Below are 9,646 nucleotides of genomic sequence, written 5' to 3'. Positions count from 1 at the left end.
AGAGAGAGAGAGAGAGAGAGAGAGAGAGAGAGAGAGAGAGAGAGAGAAATAGTTGTTTCCTGCATCATTAATGCTCTAAATATTAAATTTAGCACTTTTAAGTTAAAGTAACAACACAACATAAGAAAAAAATACTCCATTACAAGTGAAAGCCCAGAACTCAAAAACTTTACCTTGGTAGGAATACAAAAGTATGACCTGAAAATGTACTCAAAGTAACAAAAAAGTACTCATCATGTAGAATGGCCTGTTTCAGAATGTTTTATCATTATGTATATTTAATTAGTAGATCATTATTATTGATGCGTTGACATTGTTGTCACGGTAAAGCTTATTTTTTACTTGTATTTAAATCTAACAATCTAACAAACAAACATCATTGGGAATGCCCAGGTTAAGAGCAGGTACCTCAAGTACCACAGAGTACATTAACTGTAATGGTGAGAACGATAAAATAAATATGACAAACAATACTCTTGCCCCATAAAATTTAGATTTGCTGTCAAACGTTAAGTGGTGGTTGTGATTACAGTTATGTGCGATTTATGGAAAAAAATAAGAAAGAATTCCATATTAATGTGAAACATGACATAATAATTAAGTGACACAATAATACAAATAAATGCAACATTGAAACAATACCCACTTCACTTCAAGAAATACGTGTTTTGCTACATTGTTTCTTTTAATTTGTGTTTTTTTCCAATTAACTCGTGCCTCGTGACGTCAGGCACTTTCTCTGCTGCGCTCGCTCGCTGTGCCTCTCTCTCTCTCGCTCGCTCGCGCTCCCTCACTCCGCGTGAAACAAAGTGTAGTGTCCGCGAGAGCCCGTAGGAAGCGAAAAGAGAGAAACCGGAGAAAGGAGAGAATGGAGCGGCTGAATCCACAACAACAGGAGGAATAATAACCCACGAAAAAAAAGAGAGAATTAAAGAAGACTGAAGACGGAGGAGAAGAGGGAGAGAACTCGCAGGAAAGAACTTTTTCCGGGGGGAGAAAACTGTTATAGACTCAAACGCGGCCACGTTTTAAAACATGGATACACTTTTCTCCGTATTCCTGGGACTCCTGTTTCTCCTTTCGGCAGTTGGTAACGTCTCCGGCCAGATACCGACAGGTAAGGACGAACACGGGGAAAATAAGGCAGTTAATGGTGTTTCCTGTTTGGAAAGTTTGGACTATTTTTCTCGTTTTTTCTCCATCCGTGTAAGCGTATGAATCTGTTGGACAGGTGTGTTTAGGTGCAGGAGAAAAGTTAGGTTCCGTGTTGAAAATGTACCGTCGTGTCTATTTTATCGCTTTGTGGCAAAAAACAACAACAACCCTCTGATGCGAAACATTCAGGATTCGTGGAGTGAATGAGCTTCTTTTTTTTGCCACTGCTTGCTATAATGCGAAAGGTTTTTCTTGCGTGTCGTAGGTTCTTTAAAAGCTTCTGTGAGACAGTCGGCTCTTGTTTGAACTCAGCCTGTTTGACAAGTAGGTCGGTTTCTGCTTCCGCATAACGACCCAATAGTTTGGTTGTGAACTCTTATCTTCAAGGTTTCAAACTAATTAACAATATTTCTTGCAAACATGAATACAGCGTGCATTAGAAGCAGAGTGGGGCGCTTGTGTAGCGATAGTAAACACCGTTCCGTTCCGTGCCGTGCCGCCGCCTCGCGAGCGGCGCGCGAATGGAGGAAAAAAAAAGTTACGGAGATCGCCCACTAATAACTACAATATCCACAGTTACTGTCCCGGTGATGACTTATACTATGCACGCTTTTCACAGTGATCTGGTCGGTGTGGTTCTCTGTAGTCTGTGGTGTGTTTAAAGTCTTCAGAGAGGACTGTTGGCTCTTCTGTACGAGGCGATGGTCGGTTCGCATTTTGGCTCTTTTGCAAACCAAATGATCCTCTTCTGCTCCAACTTTATTCGCGCTGAATGCAATAAAACCTAATGGTTGAGGGAATATCGCCTATACGCCGATTGCCTGTTTGATCGCATGTATTTTTCTTTTTTTGCGCCGCGTTGTTTAACTTAAGGGAGAGATCAAGAGGAGTGTTTATTCCGATCTTTTATACAATCTGAACCTGTGAAGATTTATGATGTCAGATGTGATTTTTTTATGGGCTGCCAGCAATGCGGAGGGCATGAACCTAAACTCAAAAATAGTCCTAGTTAAACTACATGCAACCCTGTGCACGACCATGACATTAACACTCTTCAATAAAATTATCAGTGGATGCATGGGACCTTTTCTCTTGGACTTTAGTTTAAACAGTGACCCGCTTTGCAAAGTGTCTCTGCTCCCGTTTCGTCCGTTATGCGCTCGATCGAGAGAGAGAGAGAGAGAGAGAGAGAGAGAGAGAGAGAGAGAAAAACAAAGTCCGTATACATTTTTTTTTCTGCATCTCGCGCAGGCAAAACTCTCTCTCGTACCTGCGTCTCCGTCTGCGTGCACTGCTGTGGGTTTTATTTACGCATTCAGCAGTTTGTTCGTCTCTGAACTCCAACGCGCGCACACAAACACAGAGAGAAAGAGAGACCCACACAGCTATTAGAAAGCTCACCTCCAAAATCACACTTCAAACTATACAGGACCGTAATAACGGACACACCGCGCTCCATTGAAGCGCTGGAAATCACCAGAAATGGTATAAGAGCGTCGTTTTGTGCCCCAGCATTCGCTTAGGCTTGTTAATGTTTTGCATAGAAATTCCTCATTAATTACCACTTCATATGTGAACGTTTTATTGCCCCCCCCTCCTCTTCTTTCCCTCCCTTGTGGCCATTTGGCCCTCTGGGTAGCAAATGTGTGGAATTTCTTTTGAGGCCTCTTTGGGGAATTTAAGTGCTGTTAATTTGCAAGTAAATACTAGCGACTTGATGCAGCCTTACAGAGGGTGGAGGTGGGCTATCGTTAGTGTGGGAAGGGGGTTGGGAAAGACAAGTTGCAGTTGGTTGTTTTGCAGAATAAAAAATAAAAAGTATACATGTCTGAATAAAAGCAAGCAACAGTGTTAATTTAAGGAAATCAGATGCAGGAAAATGATCGTTTGATTGCAATGAGAGGACCCAATTCCCAGGGGTAAAAGGGTTATTGCCATCCCATTCTCTGTTTACACTGTGAATCCTAATTGATGAGGAATTAGAAGACAATGGTGGATTCATCACATTCTCCTTGCATTTGATGCAAAGAGGGGGCAGAATGCATGCAAGATTTAACAGCCGTTTCCGCCACTGACAGCACTTTTATTTGATCACAACGGATGACGCCGATAGGGTTAATAGGCTGCTGTCAGTGTGAACTGTCACTGAGGAAAAAGTGGTGATCATTAGATCCGAAGCCAATAATGAGAGATGTGTGTTGGGGTGCAGCATCAGCAGCCGTTGCTCTCTGAAATCACTGACAAGGACGAGGAAATCAGTGGCACTGATTTAAAACCGTCCATCACATTTGAACAAAGTCACTTTGAATTTGTGTTGAGAAGGTTTTTCCTCTAAATCTGTCTCATTTCCTTCTTTATCTTCTTTCCCCATTTAGAAAGTCAAACTATAAATTAAGGCATTTATTCAAATCTGCCTCTCCCTCGTCTCTTCTTATCACGCTGTTTTGCGGCAGTTTTGTTTTGGCCTATCGCTTACACAGCCAGTGTAATAAATGTGAACGGATGTAGCCGAGTTTATGTTAATTTGACAACTTTCTAAATCTGTCTCCTCTCTGATCGAGCTGTGACACAGATTCCGGGCGTCTTTAATCTTAATGAAGTGAAATAATTGTTTTCCATTAGCGTCTCCAGACGAATTAGAAGGCTGTCGCTGCTGCTGAACACCACATCTGAGCTGGTTTAATTATAATTGTAAATTATTTTAGTATTTTGAACATTAGGACCAAGTTGGTTTGATTATAATTACTTTTTGGCTCCATTTGGAAGCTGAAAAAAAATTGTGTGTTTTCCCCCAGAAAGGCGAGAGAAAAAGAGAGTGATAGTGAAAGGAGGAGGAGGAGGAGGAGGAGGAGGAGGAGGAGGAGGAGGAGGGGGTAAAAAGAAATGCAACCATTGGTTTTTTGGCCGTGGGCATCTTCTCCACTCAAGAGACTGTGAAAATGGCAGCAGGGAGGGAGTGTGTGAGTGTGTTTCTCTGTCATGCACTGTGTGTGTGTGTGTGTGTGTGTGTGTGTGTGTGTGTGTGTGTGTGTGTGTGTGTGTGTGTGTGTGTGTTTGTTTGTTGAGCACATGTGTGTTGCTGTCACTTAAAGAGAAAAGAGGGAGGCCGATGCTTTTAAGCCCTCCGGAGTACAGTAGTACAAAGAGGAGCATGTGGAATGTTTGCCTCTCGTTCACATTCATGTGAAACGGCCTTCTCATTCTACTCGTGCCATGTAACATGGCACCAAATCAAAGAACGCTTTGTTTATTCTCTCTTTTATAAGTAATGCTTCAGTCCGCTGTCTTTCACATCCATCTTAATGTCTTCTCTTCAAATCAAACGCCACTTTTGCACCAGAGCCTGTCTGTTTCTACAGATTTCAATTTAGTGATATATTTTTAAAAAAAAAACCCCATCTCTTTGAAATTACTGGCTCATATCTTCAGTCGTTTGGGGATGAAGTCTGTGCGCACACAAGCATGCGAGTGTGTGTGTAAACGTAATTAATCTGTTGAGAGAATTCATTAGCTAATCCGTCATTAGACTGTGTGAGTGTGTGTGTGTGTGTGTGTGTATGGATGTGGATGAATGAATTTGGAGGTTTGTGTTGAAAAATGGATTAGCGACACAGCGACTGTGCAACCTTTAGCCTTTAGTTAAGGATGAGGGAGAGTGAGAACATGACATGATTGACACATGATTCAGACTCCATACACCACGCTGTGCACAAGAGGACGCTTTGGTACTCATGAGAAGAAACGTTGTGACGTTCAATGCCATTTTTGGCAAATTAAGACATCTGAATTGGTCTATCTTTATGATGATTAATGGTATATGTACATTATTAATGAAGAACCAGAGCTCTGATACATCATGGTGTGACATCGCTGCTTCATTTACCTGCCTTCATAGACCTTCAATTAATCAGTTACTTGAGCTACCCAAGATTAATCTTTGATTGTAGCCATTTTTCAAACAATATGCCAAACATTCACTTGCTCTTTGTTGCAGTGGTTTGCAGTTTTACACAACTGTAAACAGAATATCTTTAGGTTTTGAACCATATTGAAGACAAAACATGCAATTTTTCAGACGTCATCTTGGGCTTTGAGAAACTGATTGGCATTGTTTTTCACAATTTTTGAAATTTTATACATTAAACAATGACTCCAGAATATAATCAGTAGGGCGGCCCCCTCTCAGTTGATTACTCAACTAATTGGCTGTTTGTGTGATTATTTGTGGAGAAACTCAGTTTTACATTGTTAGTCGACTGAGAATTTCACTGGTTGAGGACAGCCCTAAAAATGAGCACAATCGGTAATGAAAACAATCATAAGTTGTGTACAAACTGTGAGAATATGGTAAAACGTGTCTTAAAGCCTGAAGGGGAAATCTTTGTCCAACAAAACAAAAACAAAGATTCATTTAGAAATGATATATCAGAGAAAAGTAGCAAATCATTACATTTGAGAAGCTGAAACCAGAGAATCTTTGAATTATTGCTTAGAATAAATGAGTCAAATATCAAAATATCTGCGGATTAAGTCTCTGCAGCCCGACTAATTGATTAATCAACAAATTTTGCAGCACCTTTTGATCCACATGAAGCCTGTGCTGTTTAACATGCTGTTGAACAAGGACCTCCATCTAGTTGTGCTCATGTAAAACTCCGTTATTTTTAGTCTTTCTCTCTGGTGGAGTAGATACAAGGCCCAGTGAGAAGCAGCATGACATGAAGACATAGTCTTCAGTGGAAGAAGCAGGTACTGCAACATCAACCTTTTTTACGTCTTCACTTCTTTTTCACCTCAGGCGAGCTGATAACTCAACAGTTCAACTTTTCCTCATTAGATTCTGTTGTTTCCATTCAGGCAGATTATGCACAGTTTGGAAAATTAACATTAAAACAGGTTGATGGAAATGTAGATACTGTTACGTGATTGGTGTGAATCCTCAGTCAGCGAGCAGGAAGTGCAATGCAAGAAAGTGTGAAAGTCTCATTGGAAATTAAGGGAGGCAGTGCGTCCAAAACAAATCCCCATCCCCGAAATATCACATCCCTGATGAATGATGGTATTAGTCCAGTATCATCAATCTCCGCTCTGCCCTGTTTGGCTCTGGTCACAGCTGTCGGTACAAGGGGGCCTAGAAACACCCCGCTGCCTCGCAGACACACACTCACACACACGCACACTTACACACATGGCTGGCTAATGACAGATTAAGTAATCAACACTCTCAGTTGATTAATTACATTACAGTGCATACACGCACACACACACACACACACACACACACACACACACAGTCTCTCTTTCCCACACACACACAGATGTGAGCTGCATCAGTACCAGTTGTGTAGTCTTGTGTGGTGATAATGATATTTAAAATATAGTCTTGGCTGGTGTGTGTGTGTGTGTGTGTGTGTGTGTGTGTGTGTGTGTGTGTGTGTGTGTGTGTGTGTGTGTGTGTGTGTGTGTGTGTAAGGGAGAAAGGGTTTGAGAGAAGTGGCGGCAGGTGACGACAGTCTTGGGAAAATGCTTATTTTTAGGGTCACCGTGAGGTGAAGGGTTGAGGTTAGGCATCGGGTGGCTAAAGGTTGGAGTTTGTGTTAGGGAACATGTGCAAGTCAACAGATTGTCCTCACTACTTTTTTTTGATACAGATATGTTTGCTTTTATTTTTGTATGATTTCGGAAGCTGTCGGTGCATTTGGTTGCTGCTGCTGAGCAGAATTTGTACATTAAAAATGTATTTGTTATTTATACTTTACTTTATAGTACGTCATTGGTTTTGCTCTACTTTTGAGTCTTTCTTCAACTTCGTTGTTGTCTTCACAATGATACCCCTTAACATATAACTACATCAAACTTAAGGCAATGCCATTCAGGCAAGATATTTTCCACAATATGCGTTCGCTACAAGACCTTTTATTTTCTGCAATAATCCAATGGAAATATCCCGTTGGATTTTTGACGAGGGAGCTGGTGCGATGCTACAAAAATACGTCATCCCTGCGCCGCTCTGTAACTGCCTGAATAAAAACACAATCCAAAATTGGAATTGAGATCATAAACTGTTCCGAATATATTAAGAAACGTACGTGCTTGGTGTCAGATACGGGACAGTTTTTGATACTTGTTGCTATGAACATAATTAAGCTGGTACCAAAGGGAAGTGGTAGTCCTTCAAATATATGCTGAAACTAAAAGAACACAGCTCTTTGTTTCTTCTGTATGTGTATATAAACCTGTGCATGCTTTCCCATCTAACTCTGTCTTATTATCCTCTGCTTTGCTTCGGTTGGACCCAGCTCACATGGGGCGCGCTGAGAAGGGTGAGTTACGAGTGGCCGGCCAAGAGCTGAGCTTCATCCGTCATCGTCACCATCATCGTCATCGTCATCGTCATTAGTGTTGTCATCGTAAACCCACAGTCTTCACATTAACTGTCACCTGAAGTTCTTTTCGATGTGTAGACGTCCTTTTGAAGTGATCTAATTGTTTCCTCATCCACAATCATCCCGCCTTCCACCGACCATCCCACTTAGACTTCATGCTCATAGTAATATTCTAAAAGACGGTGTACAAACACCTTTATAATCCAGTATTAAAGTGCAGTTTGCAGAGATTTTTAGACTGTAGGACCATGAACTATTTGGTTCTTGCTGGAACCATTTGATGAAATGTCAAAATGGTTTCAGTGCCTCTCAGACGTTTGTCTGCAGCTATTCGCTCCCTGGGAGTCATTTTGACCAAGTTGCTTCTAATCGATGAAACCTTTGAAGCGCTCTTGCACTGGTTTGCAGTTGTCTGTCTTTGTGAGCCTGCCGACCTGTCTGTCTGGTAATCTACGTGCCATTTGTCGGTGGGTCTCCCCTGCTGTGTTCGTCTGTCTCTGTCTGTCTTTGTATAGTCAGACAGCTGCCGGGAGGTTTGAAGTTTCCAGGTGCTGTTTGTTCAGTCGAGCCTGGTCTTTAATAAAAAGGGAGCTCTGAGTAACTTTGTTCCTGCAGCATCCGACCACACACTTCTTCTTCTAACTGTCCACTTCGGCAACGACACACCCGCTCATTCTGTCTCACACGTATCCTCTGTCTCCCCCCCCCCCCTCTCTTGTCTTTCTCACTTTCCCACAAACACTCACAGTGGACGGTTGTTAATGAGGGAGTTGTTTTTTGGTCGGTTGGTAAAATACTCCGCAGTCACTTCACACTGCAGGGTCTCACAGAGACATCACTGTGGAGCTGTGGAGTTTTGGTATCCCACAAGGCCTTGCTGTGTGACAGAATCAAAGCAAATATAATGTTGTTTACGTGTCTATTTACAAAAAAATCAAAGGCAAATAAATCCACAGTGAAGGTCACATTCTGGTTAATCCTCAAAAACGGAGAAATAAGCTTTGATTTCTTGTATGAGTGTGGGAGTCAAACACAGGATATGCTCCAAAACCCAAATGATTTAATACAAAAATAATAGAGACCTAATGAAAGCCCAGCGAGGCAGAAATGCTGTCGGTTCATATTAAGCAGGACAGGTTCTTGAAAAGGGGATTTGGCAGGTTCTACATCTGCTCTCACTAATCTCACTAGATCACACTCGACTGAGAGTTCTTACCTGATAGTTTGTAGATGAGGTAGAAATTAATAAAGCTGTAGTTTTTTAAAGAATAGGTGTCATTTGAAGTTGATTTGGTTTATTAGCTGTGTATTTGCTACATATCTCCATTCATTCAAAATCTAATTTAAAGCAAGTTCTGTCATTTTATTTTCCTATTGTGAATAACTCACAACTCCAAAGACTTAACATCCTCCACATCCAGTCAAGTTTTCAATTTCCCATCTGCAGTAAATCTCCAGTTTTCCTATTCTAACTGAACTGTGTCCCACATGTTCGGCAACTGTTTGATGATGCTATGGTCGGGACATTCTTGTGACTCAGTTGGTTAAAGTGTAACCAGGCGTCCTCGCTTGAATCTGTTTCATACCCTCTCTTGTCTTCCTCGTCTATGAACTACACAACACGTGACAAGATGCCCCAAAATAATCTTCGTGGAGTATTTCAATGGGAAGTATGACTTTTTAGGGGCATGTGCCTTTAAAGTGTCCTTGCTGTGGCTATTTTTGTCACCCTCAAAGCTCCTAAAGAGACACTTTAGACAAATTAAGATAAGAATACTCCTCTAAAGTGGCAGGAAACATCAGAATGTGTTCAAGAAGACGCTCTTTGTTTTATTTTGCTTTAGTTTAGGCAGCATTTTCTTTGTCTCTACGTTGATTAAATGTGACAACAAAGCCGTGTGTGTGTGTGTGTGTGTGTGTGTGTGTGTGTGTGTGTGTGTGTGGGAATGAGCCTCTTCATGTTAACCTTCAGGTGGACTGGCTTTATAGACATGACCGAAGGGCTCGTGTGTGTGTGTGTGTAGCTAAAGGCAGTGGCTGAAGTGGTTTCCATTAGTCCAGTTAAGACGACATCTGTCATGAAGCTGTACACACACACGCATACA

General features: G+C 41.5%; 1 long non-coding RNA gene across 1 annotated transcript; it reads left to right on the top strand.

The window, feature by feature from the left end:
* Window positions 1–799: 799 nt before the first annotated feature.
* LOC116377750 (uncharacterized) lies at window positions 800–9,286 on the top strand. The gene is made up of 2 exons (XR_004212238.1): window positions 800–1,117; window positions 7,455–9,286. It is a non-coding gene; the product is annotated as an uncharacterized LOC116377750 (long non-coding RNA).
* The last annotated feature ends 360 nt before the right edge of the window (window positions 9,287–9,646 follow it).

This window comes from Anarrhichthys ocellatus, unplaced genomic scaffold (genome assembly GCF_004355925.1).
Source record: "Anarrhichthys ocellatus isolate YVR2014 unplaced genomic scaffold, GSC_Weel_1.0 scaffold1633, whole genome shotgun sequence".
Lineage (NCBI taxonomy): Eukaryota > Metazoa > Chordata > Actinopteri > Perciformes > Anarhichadidae > Anarrhichthys > Anarrhichthys ocellatus.
This window is presented reverse-complemented; position numbering and strand designations above follow the sequence as displayed.